Source organism: Lissotriton vulgaris, chromosome 8 (assembly GCF_964263255.1).
Source record: "Lissotriton vulgaris chromosome 8, aLisVul1.2, whole genome shotgun sequence".
NCBI lineage: Eukaryota > Metazoa > Chordata > Amphibia > Caudata > Salamandridae > Lissotriton > Lissotriton vulgaris.
The window spans coordinates 292813676-292835493 of record NC_141696.1 but is presented as its reverse complement, the minus strand read 5'-3'; positions in this window follow the sequence as shown (position 1 = coordinate 292835493).

Sequence of the window (21818 nt, the reverse complement as noted above, 5' to 3'; positions counted from 1 at the left end):
CAGGGAAAAACTCAATGACATTATAATGTAACTCGGAAAGAGTGCCTCTGTTTAGTTAAAAACAGTCATACTACTAATTGTCTAAGTTTTGCCTCCCATAACATATCCTGCTACAACACTATGCGAACGAAATAGGATTTTATGTTCCCCCATTTAAAACATTCAACCCTATAAAAGCCACAAAGAAAATGTACTCAAATTTGAAAGAGTTATTTAAATAAATGTATTACAACCAGTATAATGGCTAGAAAGATTTACACATAGTGAGGCAACTAAAGCCCTAATCTGCTCCCACCTCAAAATGACCAAACAGATCTGAAAGCAAGTGGACACATGCTTAAGAGGTCAGCATACCTCATTACACATCTCAAAGGGTAATTTGCACAATACAAGGTTGAGTTCTTATAAGCAGTCCTCCAACTAGTTGAGTACTTGTTATGTACTGAGAAGAACCAAAAAACTCACTAGTCCTAAACTGCTTATGGGCAGAAATGCCAAAGAAAGATTTCCCTTTTGTGTAACACTGTTGCCAATTTGTGTTTTTGTGAGCAGTACTTCCTCTGCTGTAAAGTTACTCTAAAATCGTAGCACAATGGACTTTTTGCTGATGCAATAATAATAAATTGGTACTTATATAGCGCACGACTCACCACCGGGGCATCTAGGCGCTGTACTCATACCGCTGTAGGAACCCTTCCTGGTTTTTCCCAGTGAAGTGTCCACTCCTGGGCACCCCCATGGTGAAACCAGGCATCCCAGCGCTGTTGGGGCCTTTGTGGAGATTAAGCAAGCTATTGCCCAGAGTTGCAGCGTGGGACCCATGATTAGAATAGGCACTGAGGCGAGAATAGCAGGTCCGAGGAAATTTTGAGCCCGAGACCCAACAAAGCAGGAATCGAACCCTGGTCCCGGGTCAGAGCTCTGCAGCAAGGTCTGCCGCTCTAACCATTGAGCCACACTTCTCCACTGAACTCAAATACCTTTGAAGGGTAACACATGTTTGAACTTGATTACCCATTAGCCTGCCTTTTTCACCCGCATTGGGTCATATGTTAAATTAGTGAGTTTAAGTTTGACCCATACATATATTCATAGGTGTTTTAAAGCATGGACAAAGTGGGAAACTATCCAGGGCCCCAACCAATAAAGGGGCCCACAGAAAGTGAAATTTTTCTGTGTCTCACCTGAGACAATGTATATATGTCGGCCTTTAATAAGTTGTTCCATCAGGGAGTCAAAAGTATTACTTGCCTCGGCCCCCAAAATCCTTATGGTGGTGTTGCTTCATATCAACTGCACAATATCAATTTCCAATATAACATGGAGGTAAGAATATTTGTGAATTTTTGCCATTTTAACCACACATGTATTGTCTGTAACAGTATGTTGCCAGTCAATGTAAGTGCAGTCCAATATAAAGGCCTCAATATTGTGGTCGACCAGTGTTGGAAAATAGCTCCCTCCAAAGGGTCACCACAAACATTTTGCTGTTCTTTTCCTCTTTTTTACTGAATGCTTTTTGTTGACCTTAGGACTCTGAGTGCATTAACACTGCTAACTGGTGCTAACGTGCATGTGCTTAGCCCCTTAACTTGATGGTATTGGTGCATACCTGATTGGCAAGTCCCTTGTAAAGTTGTATACCATAAACCCAGGACCTGTAATTCAAATACTACCAATGGGCTGCAGCACTCATTGTGCCACACACAGAAGTAGCCTTTCAAACCTGTCTCATGCCTGACACTGCAGTGCCTGTGTGTGCAGGTTACTACCACTTTGACTTGGCATTTAAAACTACATGCCAAGCCTTAAACTCCCCTTTTATTGCATATAGGTCCCCCTTAAGTAGGTCCTAAGTAACCCTAAGGACAGGGTGCCATGTACGTAAAAGGTAGGGCATGTATTTGGCATGCTTTGGTAGTGAAAATAGCCTATTTTGTTGTTCACTACTGTGAGGCCTACCCCTCTCATAGGGCAGCATTGGGAATTTCTTAAGTAAGTACGTGTTTTTTATAAAGCGCATGATCACCAGAGTATATTGGTGCTTTCGGAAATCTCAGAAACAGCTATCCAGAAATACAGGTTTATTTAGAGGAGGCAGCAAAGATCCATGTTTTTAGCGATTTTCTAAAGAGAAGACGATTGGATTGGGATCTTAGGAATAGGGGCAGCGAGTTCCAAATTTTGCCAGCCAGATAGGAAAATCTCCTGCCCACCAGGTGGCCTTCTTTATTTTTGGGAGGCCCACCTGCTTGGCTGTGGCAGATCTTAGATCTCTTTGCAGGGAGTATCAAGTAAACAGATTTAGAAAAAAGAAAGAGCCCAAGCAATGAAAAGCTTCATGGGTCAAACAGAAAGCTTTGATTTTCACTCTGTCCTTAACTGGCAGCCAGTGTAGATCCTGAATTATTTTGGAAACAGAGCCTAATTTAAGCAGTTTCAGAAGTAGCAATGCTGCTGAGTTCTGCAGAGATTGCAATATCGACTGAAGCCCTTTATTTATGCCTAAATAAAGACATTACAGTAATCTAGTCTTGACAGGATCAGTGCTACCCCCACCAGTTTTTTGAGTTCCCTGCTAATAAATAGGAAGATTTTTTTTAAATCTTGATTAAATAAAAATAGGAAGATTTGATGTGTATCTGGCTTGAGAAATGTAATTGCTCATTAAAAAGAACTCCCACGTATTTTGCCTACTGAACTGGGGAAGGTAATAGTCCAAGATCCACTGGCCACCAAGTGTTGTTTCAAGATGGAGTATTCTTTCATAAAAGGATGAACTTTTCTGCGTTTCTTTACATACATGGATCCGAAGGGGAACCTGATTTAGAGGCCTCAATTAATCTAGTAACTTTATCCTCCATTATGGGGGCGCTAGAGGGCGCACTGCGGAATGGCCGCACTGTCGTGAGGCTCCCGCTGCCCGGAGCTATTATCCGTCTAGGTATCCTGATTACCATCGCTGCGCCTTGAACTGACCCTACGGCTCGGTTGGGATATCGGTTGTCCACCCACGGTCCAACTCCTAAGCCGTTCGGAGGTTGCTGGCCGAAGCTACGAGGGCCCAAAGGTTTCTCCGACTCGCGCTCTGGAGGTCTGATGCCCTCTTGCCCGGCGTCACTGTTCATGCCAGTCCGGGGCTCTGCACGTGGGGTGTAGGCCTAGCTCCGCCCTTCTCCGCCAGGTTCGTACGCTGGCCGGGCGAGACGCTTGGCTCTCCCCTGCTGTCGGACTTTTCTCTCGGCTCTCCCGTCTGCCAGCCCAGATACCATCACCCGCGGAGGTACAACGGATTTAACACTTGGATTTTGAAGGTTTGCCCTCCTTGGGCTGGGAACGGCGACGGCCTTTACTCATCGGTGGGAGTGGCGGGGCGCGCTGGCCTGCTCGTGCCCCCACGATTCGAGCCGCTTATTGCTTGGCCGGGTCCCTTGGCCGAACTGTATCCTGATTCCCATTTGCCTCGTTTTCCTTCTGTACCACCGTTATGGGGAAGCCGGACACTAAACAGTCCAAACTGTCCTTTGACTCTGGTGGGGCCAGACGTGGGGCGCGTTCGCTCCAGGAAGCTGGGGCCTCGCGGTCCCCCCCCCCGAATGTCACTGAGAGTGTCCCGCACCCACCTCCGCCGGACTTTGCCCAAATGATGCAAGAGATGAGGCAGGGGTTCGCCACTATAGTGGACAAAGTGGACAAGATATCGTCGCGCATGGATGCGGTCGTCCAGAAATTGGACGTACATGAGGAGCGCTTGACGGCGGCAGAACAGCGCATTTCGGACCAGGATGACACGACGGCCACCCATACCACCCAGCTGGCGAGAATGGACAATATTTTGCGTGTTATTGCCGCCAAGAACGAGGAGTTGGAGGCGAGGAGTAGGCGCAACAACGTGCGCATAGTAGGTGTGCCGGAGTCCACGAATGTGGGCAAAATGGAGACTTATGTGGAGAGGCTACTGGTGGGCGCCATTGGGACGGAAGTATTCTCGTCCCAGTTCATCGTCGAGAGAGCGCATCGGACGTTGGGACCTCGTCCGGCCTCTGGGGCTGCACCGCGTCCCATCATTGCGCGCCTCTTGAATTATCGTGATCGAGACGCTGCTCTTCAGGCCGCCCGCACTAACAGGGCTCTCTCCTTCGAAGGGGTGTCTTTTACCATGTACCCCGACTTCACACCGATGGTGCAGGACCAGCGTCGGAAGTTTTTGGGGGTGAAAAGGAAGCTTCGGGACCTTCAAGTGGACTACGCCTTGCTTTATCCGGCTAAACTTAGAGTGACGCATCAGGCTAAACAACATTTTTTCACCAACCCACAGCACGCTGAAGACTTTGCGAAGCGCCTCCAGCGCGAGCGCGCTGCTGCGGATCGTGGTGACGATCGTGATCCGGAGGGTGAACAATCGGCTGCTGAGGAGGAGGTCGCCTGATCCTGGTGACTTTGGACTTTGTCTATCTTTTTTTCCGGTTCTTGTAGTATTGTGGACGTGTGACTTTTGTATTGAGACCTGTTGGCTGCCTGCTCAATATTTGCGGCCTAGCTATTGTCCGTTTCCTGCTGATGCGTGGGTGGTGCTTGTATTATGACGAGTGGGTGCGTTGTTTTGCTGTCTACGTGGGGTTGGGATGGCACCGCAGGATGGTGTTCTGGGATGTCGCGCTCTGGGCACCCACCCCCCCGCGCTGCGCCTGGGGCCGCCTGATACTCGTTGGCGCGGACACTGGCGTGGCGTGAGGGAGTGGCGTCGTGCACCTCTGGAAGGTTCCCCGGAGGGTGTGCCCCATGGTTACCTTTTGTTTGGATTCTAGTCCTATGTTGGTTGACTGGATGTGTGCTGAGGGATGGGGGGGGGGGGTGTGTGCGGCCTGATAGTTGGGGTGGTGTCAGGTGGGTGGGCGGGGGGGGGTTGTCGCTATCCATGACTGTTTGCTTGGACCGTTTTGGTAGCTGCTACTGCTGTTTGAGTGCACGGAAATCTCGCTGCGCCCGCTATCCGGGCTGTTCCACTTTCCTATCTTATGTGGTGGGTTCTGGGATCCGAGCTCTCGTCCATTCTGGGCCCGAGTGCGCTGGTCGCCATTTTGGGCTGCCACGTGCCGGGGCGCGCTCTGCGTGCGCAGCACGTGTGCGAGTTGTGGGTCATGTGGTATGGCTTGGCGGCGAGTGGCGCGTAGACTGTCCTGGGTGCTTGCTTCATGGATGGGTCGATTGGGGGGGAGTTGTTGTGTTCTTGTTTGGTTGTTTTGGAGATGACTGGGAAGTGTATGGAGTGTATGTGGAGGTCGTCCCGTGCCTTGGGGCGTGGACCTATCGTTGGCTGTTGCTGGGAGTTGGTTGCCCTGTATTTGGTTATAGGGTCCTGTGGGGCCCTTACGTTACGTGATGTCAACTGCTGTTGTAGATCAAATCTCAATTTTGTCCTGGAATGTACGGGGCCTTAACGATGCCAGGAAGTGTCGCAATGTGATACAGTATTTGGACAGGCATGCTATTCATGTTGCTTTTCTCCAGGAGACGCATCTGCGCCCCGCTCCCTCCCCCACTTTCGGCGGAAGGTGGGCTGCGGCCAGGGGGTTTGCTTCATACTCTTCTTATGCTCGTGGGGTTGTCATCCTTGTTAAGAGGTCGCTTGCATTTCAGGAACTTGGATCTTTGGGGGACCCTGAGGGGCGCTATGTGCTGCTGTGGGGACGGCTTGGGCAGAACACTATACTGTTTGTTAATTGCTATGCTCCCAATGTTGATACGCCAATCTTTTTCGTCACTCTGTGGGGTCATGTTCTTGCTGTGGATGCTACTCACATTGTGTGGGGGGGTGACTTCAATTTTGCATTTCAGGCCCAGTTGGACAGATCTGAGGGTAGCCCTCAGTACAATGTACAGGCTAGGGATGTGCTGCGGGGGATAGTGGAGGAGGCTGGGATGGTTGACAGTTGGAGGTACACCCACCCTGTCACTAGGGAGGGCACCCATTACACCACACATGCTCGTTCATGGGCAAGACTGGACTATGTATTTCTCTCTAGAGGGTTGGTGGCTGGCCTGAAGGGGGCCGCACATTTAGCTAGGACGTATTCAGACCACTGTCCGGTGAAGGTTGATTTGTCCGTCCCCGGGTTGCACAGGCCGCGCCCGCCTTGGCGTTTGTTTCCGAGTGCTTTGCTTGACCCGGTGTTCAAGGAGGAACTCGGTGTGGAGGTGGAGGCGTTCTTCCCTAGAAACAAGGGCTCTGTGGAGAGCATTGAGGTCATTTGGGAGGCATTCAAGGTCACGATCCGGGGTGTCACTATTTCTAAAAGCTGTGGCGTACTCCGTCTGATCGTTCGGACCCTCGAGAGGCTGGAGGCTGACTTGCGAGACTTGGAGCGCAGGATGCAGGTGACTTCGGACCCCGATCTTTTGGCACAATTCCGCACTAAGCTCTCCGAGTATGAGGAGGAGGCTGCTCGTGAGGCTAAGCACAGGGGGAAATACTGGACGGCGAGGCGATACTGCGAAGGGGAGCGGCCCGGTAAGGTCCTCGCTGCTCTTACTAGACATCCTAGGCATGGGTCGGACGTGCTGGAATTGGTGGCTCCGGATGGCACTCGCTGTCGAGACACCTCGGAGATTCAGCGCACTTTTGTTGAACACTATGCACACCTCTACACGACACAGCAGACGGGTGAGACTCGATACGGTGGATTCCTCGATGAGTTGGCGCTTTGTTGGCTATCGGATGGTCATCGGGAGTTCTTAGGCAGGCCCCTGGAGGTGGAGGAAGTTAGGAATGCCATCATGTCTCTTTCTAATGGGAAGGCCGCCGGGCTGGATGGCCTTCCGGCTGAATTTTATAAGTGTTATATTGACATCATGGCCCCTGTGCTCCGTGAGGTGTTCGAGGAGTCTCTGGAGGAGGGCCGTCTACCGGGCTCCATGCGGGAGGTCGCCATCACGTCGCTGCTCAAGCCGGGTAAGGATCCACTGGATGTGGGCTCCTACAGGCCCCTCTCATTGCTCAACTGCGATGTAAAAATTCTCGCGAAGGTCTTGGCGGTGAGATTAGCCGAACTCATGCCCGTTATCGTGTTGCCGGATCAGTCGGGTTTTGTGCCCGGTCGCGCCACCTCTCACAATCTTCGCACTTTGTTTTCGCTTGTGTCGACCATCGATCCCACTGTCCCGGTTGCCGCTATCTTTCTTGATGCCACTAAGGCGTTTGACTCTGTCGAGTGGGGCTACCTTATTGATGTTCTTTGTCGGATGGGGTTCCCCAGGATTTTCATCTCTTGGGTTAAGCTTTTATATACTGATCCGATGGCGAGGGTAGTAGTGAATGGGGTGCTGTCCCCCTCGTTCCCTCTCACGAGAGGGACCCGACAGGGCTGCCCCCTCTCACCCCTCTTGTTTGCTATCGCCATCGAGCCGTTGGCCTGCAGGATACGTCAGTTTCATCAGCAGAGCGCCTTTAATTGTCTTCAGCGGCAGGTCGGCATTTCTTTATACGCCGATGACGTCACACTCTATGTCAAGGACCCTGAGAACAACCTTAATTCGCTCCTGCGGGAGCTGGTCGCTTTTGGAGGCGTATCCGGGGTTCATATCAACTGGCGGAAATCTCAATTTTTCCCCCTTACGGCTGCGGTGGCTAGGTTTCCCCTTGACTACCCTTTGGAATGGTGTGACTCGGAGTTGCGGTATCTCGGTATTGTTGTGTCCTTGGATAGGGGAGACGCGGTTCGGCTCAACTATGGTGTGGCCATTACTAAACTGGCGGATGATGTCACTAGATGGATGTCTTTACCTCTCTCCATGGCCGGCAGGGCGTCTCTTATCAAGATGGTGGTTCTGCCCCGCTTTCTTTATCTTTTTCAGAACCTCCCATATCATCCTGGTGCTTATTTCTTTCGTAGACTTCGCTCTGAGCTTCTGCGATTGTTCTGGGGGGGCAAGCAGCCGCGGGTGGCCTGGGCTACCCTTACGTTGCCTTACGCTGATGGCGGTTTCGACGTCCCTGACTTTGAACTCTATTATCTCAGCGCTCAGGCGCATTATGCCTATCATTGGATGCGCCCCACGCCATTCATGCCCCAGATTGCTGCTGAGCATTGGGTCGCCCACCCGCTCCCACTGGAGGGGATGGTCTTGGGCAAGGTGTCAGATGTGGAAACGCCCCGCACGACGGTGACATGCACGGTGGATGCTTGGAAGCGGATGGCTCATTTGCTAGACGTTTCCTTTCTCTACTCGCCGGCCTTGCCTCTGGCTTATCATCCGGATCTGTCGCTGTTGTTGGAGACGGGGTTTCAGCGAATGTGCAAACGGCTAGGTGTCCTCACGTGGGGCGACTTGTTTCATGAAGGTGCTTTCCGAACGCAGGCTCATTTCTTTGGTTCGGCTGCTTGCTCCCCTCTAGACCTGTTCTACTTTGTCCGCCTGCGGCAGGGCATGCGTGCTCTGCTACCGGACTACCCTTCGGAGCCGGGGGTAACCCTCCCCCTCCATGTGCTGCTGGTTTCAGATGGGCGACACCTGGTGTCGAAGTTATACGGGGCTATTCGCCGACAGCGATTGGTCCCGACCAATCGGGTGCGCGAGCAGTGGGTTGCCGAATTGGGTGCTCCTATCACAGACGAGCAGTGGAAATACTGTTGCGGACTCACGGCCAATGTCTCTTCTAGTTGTCGCCTTAAAATTATCCACTATAAGTTTGTTCAGAGGTACTACTATACCCCGGCGAGGAAACTGCGGTTTCATTTGGCGGAGGATGATAGGTGTGCTAGATGTCGAGCGGAGGGCGCTGATTTTTTGCATGTGGCTTGGAGCTGTGCGGGGGTTGCGGAATATTGGACCCAGGTTCATGAAGCCCTGCAGGTTATGGCGGAGGATGGGGTGGCGTTTGACCCCTTGGTGATGTTACTTGGCTTTTCTAAAGACGTACCTGCCCCTCACCGTAGATTTGTTGACGTGGCCTTGTTGTTGGCTAAGCGTAGGGTTGCTTGTTGCTGGGGTCGTGGTAGGGTGCCGCGCTTTCAAGACTGGGTGACTGACCTCATTTACTGTCAGGATCAGTATAACATCTATTCTGACTTGATGCCTGTTCGATGCAGACCAAAGGATTTTTGGAGTCCGCTTCAGGTGTACCTCCTGACCAGAGCGGCGCGGGACTCTGATTCTGACCTTGAGGACCGTGAGGGGATAGGCTGATGACAACGTGGTGGGCTGGGATTTCACACGACACCTGCTGTTCTTTCGATATCGGGGGGGGAGCTGACTGTCTCCTTTTCCTGCGAGCTATGGGAGGGTGGGAGTCTCCCTTCGGACAGGTAGTTTAACGGGAATCCAGATTGTATCCCTATGCGGCACCCTCCTATCCAGTGCTTCTCATACTTGTGTCCCCTCTGGCTAATGTGTTCTCCGCTGATGTACTGTATTCATATTGCATTGTCTTATTGGCTCGCCTGCCCATGCTGGATCACTGTATTTTAATATCTCTTGCACATCTCGTTGGTGCTCCTGGTATTGACTGATGCCCTGCCCTGTACTTCCTTGTGTCTCATTATTTATGTATTTTTTGTATGCTTTCTAGGCACTGACGTACCACTGTAATGGCTGATTGTGACTGTATGTTTTGAATGTACACTCCCCTTGTACCTTCTTGTCTCCAAATAAAGGTTTAAAAAAAAAAAAAAAAACTTTATCCTCCATTGAGGGCTTAAAGTTAATTAGGACATCTGAAGGAGTCCTACTGATCCTTGATTCTGATGATGCAGGCCAAGGTGTGATTAGGGGGTCTATCCTACACTGGAACATTGATATGCTGCAAACTCTTTATAAACCAGTCAGTCATTATACTTTTATTCGACACATGTATCATAAAAAGTACAAACATATAGTACACACATAATTATAAAAACAGTTCATTATTTACAAAAATACATATAAGAGTTATGTGGAAAAATTGACTTGATGAGCATTTTTTAAAATCTTAGTCCTAATGATCCAGGCACATGATAAGAACTTTGCAACCCCACAAATAGTAACCATAGAAGAGGTGTCGGAGATAAGAATACGCAAAGCTGATTTGTAATCTCTAACACCAAGATTCTTTAGTACTGGTTTTAACCATTTCTTCCTAGGTAAGATGTATGCCTTACAGGCAAAGAAAAAGTGGCCCAATGATTCTTCGGGATTTATACAACCTGGACACATTATATCCTCTTCCCTCCTATTGTTCCATCTAGATGTAAAAGTTTTGAGGGGCAATGTTCCATGTCTAAATTTAAGATATAAAGTCCTTTCCCGAGGAATCTGAATAAAATCCAGAAACAATTCCAATTTTAGGGTACATTTATGGGTCAAAAAAGTCTCGGTCAAATGTCCCCAGTTTGGGTTCTGTAGCGCCTTGGCCTCTATCCAATCCCAATATCATTTTTTCACCACTTGTTTTGGTGGAGGTAATTGGGATACCCAAGCGTCGCTTAAACCCACACTTACTACAAGCTTTTTTAAAGCATTTAGCCACTTGATTTTGCCTGAAGTGTTTAATTTTAGCATTTCATCTAACACAAGGGCATAGTTAGCTAATTCGGGGGTCCTCCTCAAACGAACCCAATATAAGAGGGGACGGAGCTGGAGGATGTCCCGAATAGACTTTCTACCCAGGTCTAAGAATAAAGGTTTAAGTGGGGTAGAGGATGGAAGCGACACCAAGTCCCTCATAAACTTGTTCTCTGATCGGACGTGGCCGTTGGTATTCTCATTTCCCCACAGTTCCGAGCCATAAACAGCTGAGGCAATTGCTTTACCCTCATAGACTGATAAGGCAGGGGCAACTGGCCTGCTTCCAGAGAGACGTTGGTTTTTTAAAATAGTGCCGGAAACCCTTTTAAAATTTAAAATCATTTTACATATATGGGGTTCCCATTTCAAATGATTATTAATCCTAACACCAAGGTAGTCAAACTCATCGACCACCTCTAAAGGAGATCCATTCGAGGTCAAGTGGATATTCCTATATTTCCTCTTGGCGGTCATAACCATTAGTTTAGTTTTGGTTTTGTTTATTGTGAGTCCCCGTTCCTGACAAAAAACACTAAACTGATCAAGAAGGGTTTGGAGACCTGTGGGGGTTTTTGATAAGAGGAGGGTGTCGTCGGCAAAGAGGAGGGATGGCGTTTTCTCCCCAGCCACAATGGGGGCATCGGCCGGTGTATCTTGCAGATGTTTCACCACCCCATTTATAAAGAGGGAGAATAAAGTAGGGGCCATCACACACCCCTGCCGCACCCCTCTGTTAACAGGTATACTCTTAGTGAGTTGCCCCTGCGCCCCCCAGCGTATCTTCGCATAAGTACCCTCATGGAGTTTAATGATAAGATTTAGCAGATAGGATGGGAAACCCATATCCAGTAGGACATTCCAAAGTTTAACACGGGGTATTACATCAAAAGCAGTTTTGAGGTCAATAAAAGCCAGGTAAAGGCTCCCTCTGGCTATTGACACTGTTTTCCAGAAAACTGCACAAAATCTGAAGACTTGGTCAATGGCCCCAACATTGTTTCTGAATCCAGCCTGAAAGTGGGACAAAATGTTTTCTTCCATAAGCCAGCCCTCAATCCTATTTACAATTACCCTGCCAACTACTTTTTGAATAACATCAATTAAACTAATTGGTCTGTAGTTGGCAGGGTCCTCTCTCTCACCCTTTTTAAAAACGGTAACAACTTCAGCACCCTTCCATGAATCCGGTACTTGATGGCCTAAATGAATAAGGTTCAAAACATTTACAATAAAATCAGCCCAAACCAGTGGGTTAGACATCAATAAATCACCCGGTATTCCGTCCGGGCCAGGTGCCTTACCCGGTTTTATTTTAAGGGTGGCCTCCTGTACCTCACGGGGCGAAAACATTACATCTGTAAAGCCATCATTTCGATGGACCGAACGATCGATACCTATTATAGGGGATGCTGGCGCAACTTCTAAGGAGCCTACGCCATATAAATTTGAGAAGTGGGAATACCATTGGGACTCAGTTATATGGTTTGGAATGGGCTCAGCGCCTCGTCTATCAATGACGTTGATCAGTTTCCAAAATGCAGAGGCATTTTTCCCATGAGCCGCTTCCTTTAGAGCCTGCCAATGTTCCTCTTCCCAATCTTTTTTGGCTTTCGTAATACTAATGCGATACTCATTTCTAGCTAATCTAGCAGCTGGGGCATCCTTGTTTTTAATAGCTAGTGAAATTGCTTTTCTTTTCCCTCTACAGGAGGCAGTATACCAAGGGTTCCCCTTTTTTTGCGTGCATTTGGACAAATGACATCCCTTGTTTTTTTTAGAGAAAAACATACTGATCTCCCCTATAAGGTCTTTATACTTAGTTGCCAGCACCGACCCCTGAAGCTGGAGTGAAATTTGGTTCACTGGTACCAGGGCAGATGAGGCAGCCGAAACTAGAACCCTGATATTCTCAAGTGTCCCCTCATTGCACCTAACCACATTCCATTTAATCCTGCGATTACAGTTAGAAGGGACTAGTTCTTTAGTAATCAGCTCATTGTGAACCTCCTCACCAATATTGTCTCCCCAGAACATACCCATGCAGAGGGGATTATGGTCGCTATCAATCCTCTGGCTGACCTCCATATTAACCAGATTGGCCCATGACCATACATCCAAAAGGATGTAGTCAATCCGTGACGGGCAGCCTATTCAATTGAAGGTCATAGCGCCCATACGATCGGATGTGGTACGGCCATTTAAGGCACATAGGTCATGTGCAGACACCAGGGCATTCAACTGAATAGCTCGAGCCGACCACTTCTTAATTGGGGCCAGAGATAAGGATGGAATTAGCTGGTTTCCTGGCTTATTAAAACAGCCCAAAAATTCATCCTCATCAAGAGGCTCAAATGTACAATTAGAATCACCTCCCACTAATACTGAGGATTTAGAAGGGAGGGCCAAAAGCCTGTTGTCTAACAACTCCAATATTGGAGACAATTGGCCCCCTGGGAGCCCCCTGGCATAAATACAGAAAACTTCAAAAGCATTCCTGGCAGACTGCCTTTTAACAGTTATATGGAGAATATCATTACAGGGGACATAATTAACAATAATCTTACAGTTCAAATCTATCCTGATCCAAATAAGTAAACCAACCGATGGGCGCCCCCTCCCAAGCTGTATTGCAGGGACAAAGAATGTAGAATAGCCCTGTTTGTGTTCTGGCTCTACACACCAGGTTCCCTGGAACATACAGATATGGAAATCTTCTACAAAATTGTTCCATTCCGGATCGGGCAAGTTTTTCTTTAAGCCGGCTATGTTCCAGGACAGAATTTTAACAAGGGCAGGGGACAGCATAGATGTATCCAGGGCGGCCTGAGTATCAACATCCCCTGACAAGGGGGCTGGAATAGTGCTACCCTGGTCTGGTACTTCCTCCCTAGTAGCAACGATAGAACCACTATCTACGGGAGAAGGTACCCCACAGCCCTTGGCATCTTCAATACACTGGGGTGATGGTCAGTCCACTTCTTCCAGCCCACTAAATCAATTATAACAAGGGACTAAAGGATAATTGAGCTGTGGGCCCCACCCTTCTCCATTAAAATATATATCCCCCTTCCACTGGTGCCCCCTCCTCCTATGGACTAAGTTCCATCCTTCCTCTGCAGGCATTCCCCATTGTAGCAGATTCTGGTATGTACCACCTCTACCCAAGCCTTGCCTAGCAGGCCTCATCCAACTCCATCTAACATCCTCATGGCCCTCTTGCATATAAAAAAAGGACAGGGGTTTGGCTGATACCACTGACTTACTATCACAGGGAGGAGTTGAACAAATAAATTCTACAAGTCGTGGGTCCTCAAACGTGATAACGACACAATCGCCCTTTATGCTTTTCTTCTTCCCACCTACCCAAGGTGCCCGTTCTACCATAAGTATGTTCTTGTTTAGGCTGGGTGGTGGAGGGTAATTTTTGTCAAGCCAGTGGCATATTTTGTTTTTAATCGCCCCTTAGAGGTGGACATTGGCAGCTCAGGAATCCCTGTCAGAACAACCACATACGGACAAGCATCTGGTGGTAAATTGATGTTACGTCGCGATGTGGTTTTTCTGGGCTGTGACTGGGTAATAATAGGAGCTGGGTTGTTAGGAGTCTTTTTGATAACTGCATTTCTATTCGCTGCACTCGGACATGTAGAAGTGGAGGGTTTGATATTATTCACTGTATTAGTTGCCGGTAGAGAAGAAGCTGGAAGGATGATTGTGGGAGCCGGAATACTCCCCGTAGGTGGATTTGTGACAACAATCCCAGTGTTAATAACAGGCGGTGGAACCACCGGAATAGAGGGGGCAGGGGTAGTCAGCCTAGGGTCTTGTAGCGCAAGAATAGTAGCTAATTGATGTTCTATGTTAGAAAGCCTATTCTCCAGGGGCGAAAGCAAGGATTTTAACAAACTAGACATAGACTCCATTAAGGAGTCAAGCCCGTCTCCTGAATTAGTTAGTGAGTCATTGCTTCCGCTAATATCCAGAATACTGGCCAGACTGCTATCAGGAGTTATATCGTCCGGAACCCCTAGAGATAATAAATGAGGGGTGGAATCTAAAGGGTCAGACTCAGTATGATCAATGGGTGCCTGAAGAGTCCCATCATTTACTATCGCCACACCTGTATTATCCCCCCCGGAGTTGGAACCCATAGACCCTTGTAAAATGATGGCGGGATTATCTGTAGGAAAATGTGTTGGGTTCACGACATTTGAAGTTGACGTAATAGTGTCTGACCCAGCCGTAATAGAAGAGTCAATAACATCATGATTAACTATCACGGGTACGTGGGGGATATTAGAGGGTAGTGTGCTCATGACAGGGACATTGGTAGGAGTTAGTGGTTGACACCTGGCGGGAGTAGAATCATTAATGGGGTTCCCAGCAGAAGTAACAACAGGGTTAATCAAACTTTGCGGCGGGGAATGTATCATTGCAATGTTGCCCAATGAAGATCTTTTTGCGTGAGCAAGGTCCAATGATACCCTCCTTTCCATTAAAGAAATGCCCTGGTCTATCAAAGAGTGTGTTCGAGAAATAAAATTATCTAGGGTACCAATTACTTTTTTAGTTTTATCGTTTCCAGCTCTCTGGCTCCTAGTTTTACGAGTGGACATCTCTGGCTAGTTAAAAAAGAAAACAAGCTATAGTAAAATATCACAACAAATGACCCAAAGATAACAGTAAACACAAGGCAAGCAAGTAGGCTACCCGGAGGAAAAGTGACCCCAGTAGCTTCAATCAGAAAGGTAACTGTAACGATCAATACGAAGCTATGGTACAGAGGACTAATAAAGGTGCGCCCAGACCAGGCACTACAGGCCACAGAGGGCCCGCCCTTTGCCCAGGCTTAGCCCCGCTCGCTCCCGCGCAGCGAGGAGCTTCCAAGTTAATGGTCCCGAACCTATAGGGCGGGGTGGGGCGGGGCGGTCAGGGAGAGCGGGGCCAGGTGACTCGGCCAGAGACACCGGGACTCCTGGGAAAGCGAGTCCCGGATCGCGCTTGCAGCCCTGCCGCCTCACCGTCTCTCAGAACTCCACAGGAGCAGCTAGATGCAGGAACCACCGAAGAGTCAGACAGGTGAGCAGCGAAGCGGGACCCGCGCAGCGGGTACCGCGAGGCGTGGGTGGAAGAACCTGGAGCAAACAGAAACGCCGTCTTCAGAGTAGGATTCAGCAAAGGAGTGTCCCACAGCCAAGAGTTCCTTCCCTCTTTTTCACCTGGGGCAGCTGGGGCGGGGCGGTCAGGGAGAGCGGGGCCAGGTGACTCGGCCAGAGACACCGGGACTCCTGGGAAAGCGAGTCCCGGGTCGTGCTCGCAGCCCTGCCGCCTCACCGTCTCTCAGAACCCCACAGGAGCAGCTAGATGCAGGAACCACCGAAGAGTCAGACAGGTGAGCAGCGAAGCGGGACCCGCGCAGCGGGTACCGCGAGGCGTGGGTGGAAGAACCTGGAGCAAACAGAAACGCCGTCTTCAGAGTAGGATTCAGCAAAGGAGTGTCCCACAGCCAAGAGTTCCTTCCCTCTTTTTCACCTGGGGCAGCTGGGGCGGGGCGGTCAGGGAGAGCGGGGCTAGGTGACTCGTCCAGAGACACCGGGACTCCTGGGAAAGCGAGTCCCGGGTCGCGCTCGCAGCCCTGCCGCCTCACCGTCTCTCAGAACCCCACAGGAGCAGCTAGATGCAGGACCACGAAGAGTCAGACAGGTGAGCAGCAAAGCGGGACCCGCGCAGCGGGTACCGCGAGGCGTGGGTGGAAGAACCTGGAGCAAACAGAAACGCCGTCTTCAGAGTAGGATTCAGCAAAGGAGTGTCCCACAGCCAAGAGTTCCTTCCCTCTTTTTCACCTGGGGCAGCTGGGGCGGGGCGGTCAGGGAGAGCGGGGCCAGGTGACTCGGCCAGAGACACCGGGACTCCTGGGAAAGCGAGTCCCGGGTCGCGCTCGCAGCCCTGCCGCCTCACCGTCTCTCAGAACCCCACAGGAGCAGCTAGATGCAGGAACCACCGAAGAGTCAGACAGGTGAGCAGCGAAGCGGGACCCGCGCAGCGGGTACCGCGAGGCGTGGGTGGAAGAACCTGGAGCAAACAGAAACGCCGTCTTCAGAGTAGGATTCAGCAAAGGAGTGTCCCACAGCCAAGAGTTCCTTCCCTCTTTTTCACCTGGGGCAGCTGGGGCGGGGCGGTCAGGGAGAGCGGGGCCAGGTGACTCGGCCAGAGACACCGGGACTCCTGCGAAAGCGAGTCCCGGGTCGCGCTCGCAGCCCTGCCGCCTCACCGTCTCTCAGAACCCCACAGGAGCAGCTAGATGCAGGAACCACCGAAGAGTCAGACAGGTGAGCAGCGAAGCGGGACCCGCGCAGCGGGTACCGCGAGGCGTGGCTGGAAGAACCTGGAGCAAACAGAAACGCCGTCTTCAGAGTAGGATTCAGCAAAGGAGTGTCTTTATAAACACAATTGAAATATTTTGGAAAAAGTGTGCCAAATAGTTACAAAAAGATTGATCTGGGGTAAAGGTATTTCCTTGATCACAGCTGTTTTAAACAGTTCAGTGGACACATTTTTTGCGGCCCTAGATGTATTTGAAAAATGTATTGTTTTTTTCTAGGGTAATGAGATCTTTATACTCCTCATATAAAAATGATGTACTTCGTTTTTCATCTGGGTCATTTTCTTTCCTCCAAGTACGTTTGGCCGCTCTGCAATTTTGTTTGAGTTTTCTCAACTTTGGCGGTGACGATGTAAATCGGTAAAGTAAAAAATGGTGACTCGCCTGTGTAAACTGACTGGTGGCATGAATGAGACTTTGTACTGACATTTTACACACTAAGTTGCAAAGGGTTGAGCGGCATGCATAGAACTTCGGGGAAAATGTTAAATACATTAATAAATAAAAATAATGTGTTATACCACTCCACTTATATAAAGGGAATATTAACTTTTGCACGGACTCTTCAGTTTTCAAATCTTCTGATTTAATGCACCTTGTGCACATGCACAAAATTCACATAGGATTTTCCTTCTTGAATACATTTCTGAATGGGCAATATTGTGCATGCTCAACTCCCATTTCCTCACATACCCTAGGCCAATGAGCATGCTTTGCCACTAGACCCATACATTTTTAGGGCATTCATCATGGAAACCTTTCAGTCGCTTCAAATACAAAAATTCACAGATTTATATCTACCAGCCTTTTATGCCTCCAAAATTCAAACTTAAAGAGTAATCTCATTTTAGATTAGAAAGTGATTACAAAGCCAACTTTTTATACTATTGGCATATTTATGAGGGCTTTGTGTCATGCTTGCACCACCAGAAAACATGCCACATGCACGACGCAAAACTCATAATAATGAAGCCACTCAAAGCCACTTTGCATGGTTTGAATGGCATCAAAAATATGGAGTAATGTAACACAGCTCAAATCGCTGTGTTCCCTTACTATGCCCAAGGGAGGCGTTCCATGGGCGTTGAGTTGGGTGTTCCCATGCAACCCCTATGGTGTTTGCTGCATTCCCAGATTTACAAGGACTTTAAACCTGGGAATGCTGTCACAATATCACGCCTTTCCAGGTGAGGCGTAATGAGGAGAAATATATTTATTTCTCCAAGTTTTTTCCTCTTTCTATGTGTGCTGTATTCAGCACTCAGAGAAGGAGGAAATCGCCTTTCAATATTGTGCAGAAAGGTACCCCTTCCTGCAGAAAAACAATCCTGCCTGAAATGCAGGAACCCTTGAACCCTGGTGCAAGGGTGCTAGCGTTGGCGCAAGTTTGCCAAATCGGCACTAGCGCAAGGAAAAAAGACAGGAATGCACCATATTGGATAAACACCGTGCATTCCTGCCCTTTCCGTGTGACGCAGGGCAGTGCGGAACGGTAACTTGCTGCGTTGCCCTGTGCCACAATTCCAGTAAATATGCCCATATGTGTTTCTATATTTTGGGATTTCATATGCCGTTTAAAGTAGACTGAAAGAAACTTATTTTTAATTACAGCTTTTTGTGCACGTATTATGAACATATTTAAGTCCATTTTGCAGGGTAGGGCCTACGATTGTTTGCCAATCTTACAATAGTATTTTTAAAAAGCCCAATGTACAGCTTATATTTTCATATGTTCATTAACACGTTCACCAAATGCCTCAATTCAGACAAGTTGACATTGATACCACGTAGCTGCACTTCCGTTTACTTCAGTAAGTATCAACGTTGTTCAAGCCAATTGAGGCCAAATCTCAACATGTATTGTTCCTGAGATAGCAGAGTAGACAGTCGAACTGAAAGATGATTAATTAAAGAGACGAGATATCATAATTACATATGTTGGGCAGGCATTTTTTTTCGGGGAGAATGGGTTAGAATATCTGATATTATATACAATGATGAATTTGATGAGCATGAATAGAACAATAGCTGAGATACTGACTTTGACCTTGTGTAGAATATGTATAGAAAAGAAGATTATCTTGAACTTCGAGATATACACTTGTCTCATTACTCCCAATTACAAAATTGTGTAATGCTTGTCCTTCCATGACCAACGGCTCGCTGACATGTCTGCTGGTGGGATCTGTAATGATACAAAAGAGCCTAGACAGGGCTTCAAGTGGCATGAAAAAACTGGAGGGTATCTCAAAGGGGAGTTGCCGATGTAATTAGGGCGTGGCTTAAAAAGTAAGCTTGAAGCCCACTTAAAGCCCAGAGCCTACAGCAAGCTAGCCGGTAAAATAATGCAATGAACTAATTAATCCTTTGTTGACATAGTATGTCACCCTATCTGGAATAGGTATGCCCAGAAGTGGGTCCTGTGCACACTGTGTCACTGGAACCAAGCTATTCCCGGATGATAAGCCCATAATAAGGATGGAATGAATCTTGGGCTGCTTGCGTTCCTGTTCAGGAAGGACCGGGATTGGCAGTTCGGGCTGGACTGTTCCTATCAGAGCAGGGACAAGACTGATTTGGATATAGCTGGATCCAAACAGAGGTGACATGGCTTGCTAAATAATGATGGACTGGGATGCAGCCCCAAGTAATTACCAGTGGCTGAGATTAATGCAAACATTTCATCCATCACTTTTGCATACTATATGCATACTATACTATATGTCACCCTAAGTGGGACAGGTATGCCTAGTCGTAGGTCCAGTGCAATCAATCAATCAATCAATAAATAAATCAATCAATCAGTCATATCATTTGTAAAGTGCACTACTCACCCGTGAGGGTCTCAAAGCGCTGAGGTGGGGAATGCTGCTACTGCTCGAAAAGCCAAGTCTTGAGGAGTTTTCTGAAGGTCAGCAGGTCTTGGGCCTGCCGTAGATGGATGGAGAGGGTGTTCCAGGTCTTGGCGGCAAGGTGGGGGAACGATCTACCGCCAGAGGTCACTCTTCATAAGCGGGGGACTGTGGTGAGGGTGAGGTCGCCGGAGCGGAGCTAGCGGGTGGGGGTGTAGAAGCTGAGTTCTCTGTTGAGGTATGTTGGTCCGGTGTTGTGGAGTGCCTTGTGTGCATGGGTGAGGAGCTTGAAGATTATCCTCTTGTTGACCGGGAGCCAGTGCAGGTCTCTCAGGTGGGGTGTGATGTGGCTGCGGCAAGGGATGTCAAGGATCAGGCATGCAGAGGCGTTCTGGATGCGTTGGAGCCATCTCAGGAGTTTGACCTGTTTAGTCATGGAGAGGGTGGAGTCGAGGATGACCCCTAGGTTGCGTGCGTGGTCGGTGGATGTTGGAGAGGTTTCCAGTGTGGTCGGCCACCAGGAGTCATCCCAGGCCGAAGGGGTGAATCTGAGAATGAGGACCTCCGTCTTGTCTGACCTCAGCTTCAGTCGACTGCTCCTCATCCATTCAGCGACGGCCTTCATTCCTTTGTGAAGGTTGGTTTTGGCGGTGTGGGGGTCCTTGGTGAGGGAGAGGATCAGCTGGGTGTCATCAGCGTAGGAGATGATGTTGAGGTCATGCCGCCGGGCGACCTGGGCAAGCGGTGCCATTTAGATGTTAAACTGGGGTACACCGCAGATGATCTCGGTGGCTTCGGAGCGAAAGGGGGGAAGGAGGACGCTCTGTGTTCTGATGGAGAGGAAGGAGGTGGTCCAGTCTAGGGCCTTCTCTTGGATCCCAGCATTGTGGAGGCGTGTTCATAGTGTGTGGTGGCAGACCATGTTGAAGGTGGCTGACAGGTCCAGGAGGATGAGGGCCGCCGTTTCTCCATTGTCCAGCAGGGACTTGATGTCACTGGTGGCGGCGATGAGGGCAGTCTCTGTGCTGTGGTTGCTGCCGAACCCAGACTGGGAAGGGTCCAGGATGTTGTTCTCCTCAAGGTAGCGGGTCAGTTGTTTGTTGATGGTCTTCTCATGACCTTTGCCGGGAACGGGAGCACGGAGATAGACTGGAAGTTTTGAGGTCCTTGGGGTCCGCCTTGGGTTTCTTGAGTAAGGCGTTGATCTCGGAGTGCTTCTAGCTCTCCGGGAAGGTTGCTGTCTCGAAGGAGGTGTTGATGACTTTCCGGAGATGGGGTGCGATGGCTGTGCTGACTGTTGAAGATGTGGTGTGGGTATGGGTCTGACGGAGATCCGGAGTGGATGGTGTTCACACTGTGTCAGTGGAACCAAGTTATACCCAACTGGTAAGTGCATAACAAAAGCAAAATCATTCCTGGGGTGCTTGTGTGCTGGTTCAAGGAGGATCTGGTTTGGCATTTTGGGCTGGACTGTTCCCATTGGAGCAGGTTCATGGCTGAATTGATTATAGTGGTGTGCAAAATAACAATGGACTCGGATGCGACCCCAAGTAATGTGTAGTGGCTGAGATTATGTCAAGAATTCCATTCATTACTTTTTGTATACTTTAGCTTGCAGGGAGCTGGAAGGACCGTTGGCCCGGGAGCTACACCAGGTCAATCAATCTGAAATAAAATCTGTGGTAATACCGGTTTTAAAAATAAGTAAAAGAAAAAGTGAATGATAAAGAGCGGCCAAAATCAATCATTTAATATTCACTGCTTCTACCAAGGAACACCCCATAATGCCCTTGGGAATTTTGAAAGAATATTGCTGGGTACTAGTGGTGACCCTAGAAGAATACATGGGCAACATTTTTTCTTAGTGCTGTGAGGGCTACAGTAAGTGCAGTGCCCTCCCCCCACATCACTAAAATAAATGGTAAATCTCCTGGGCCATTAAATCCTTGACCCAAGGAAAACTTATTGCATCTTTTTAAAGCACTCCTAGCTGGAGCTCTATCTTCTTCAGCTGGACTGCAGAACTACCTTGTGGTGAGTTT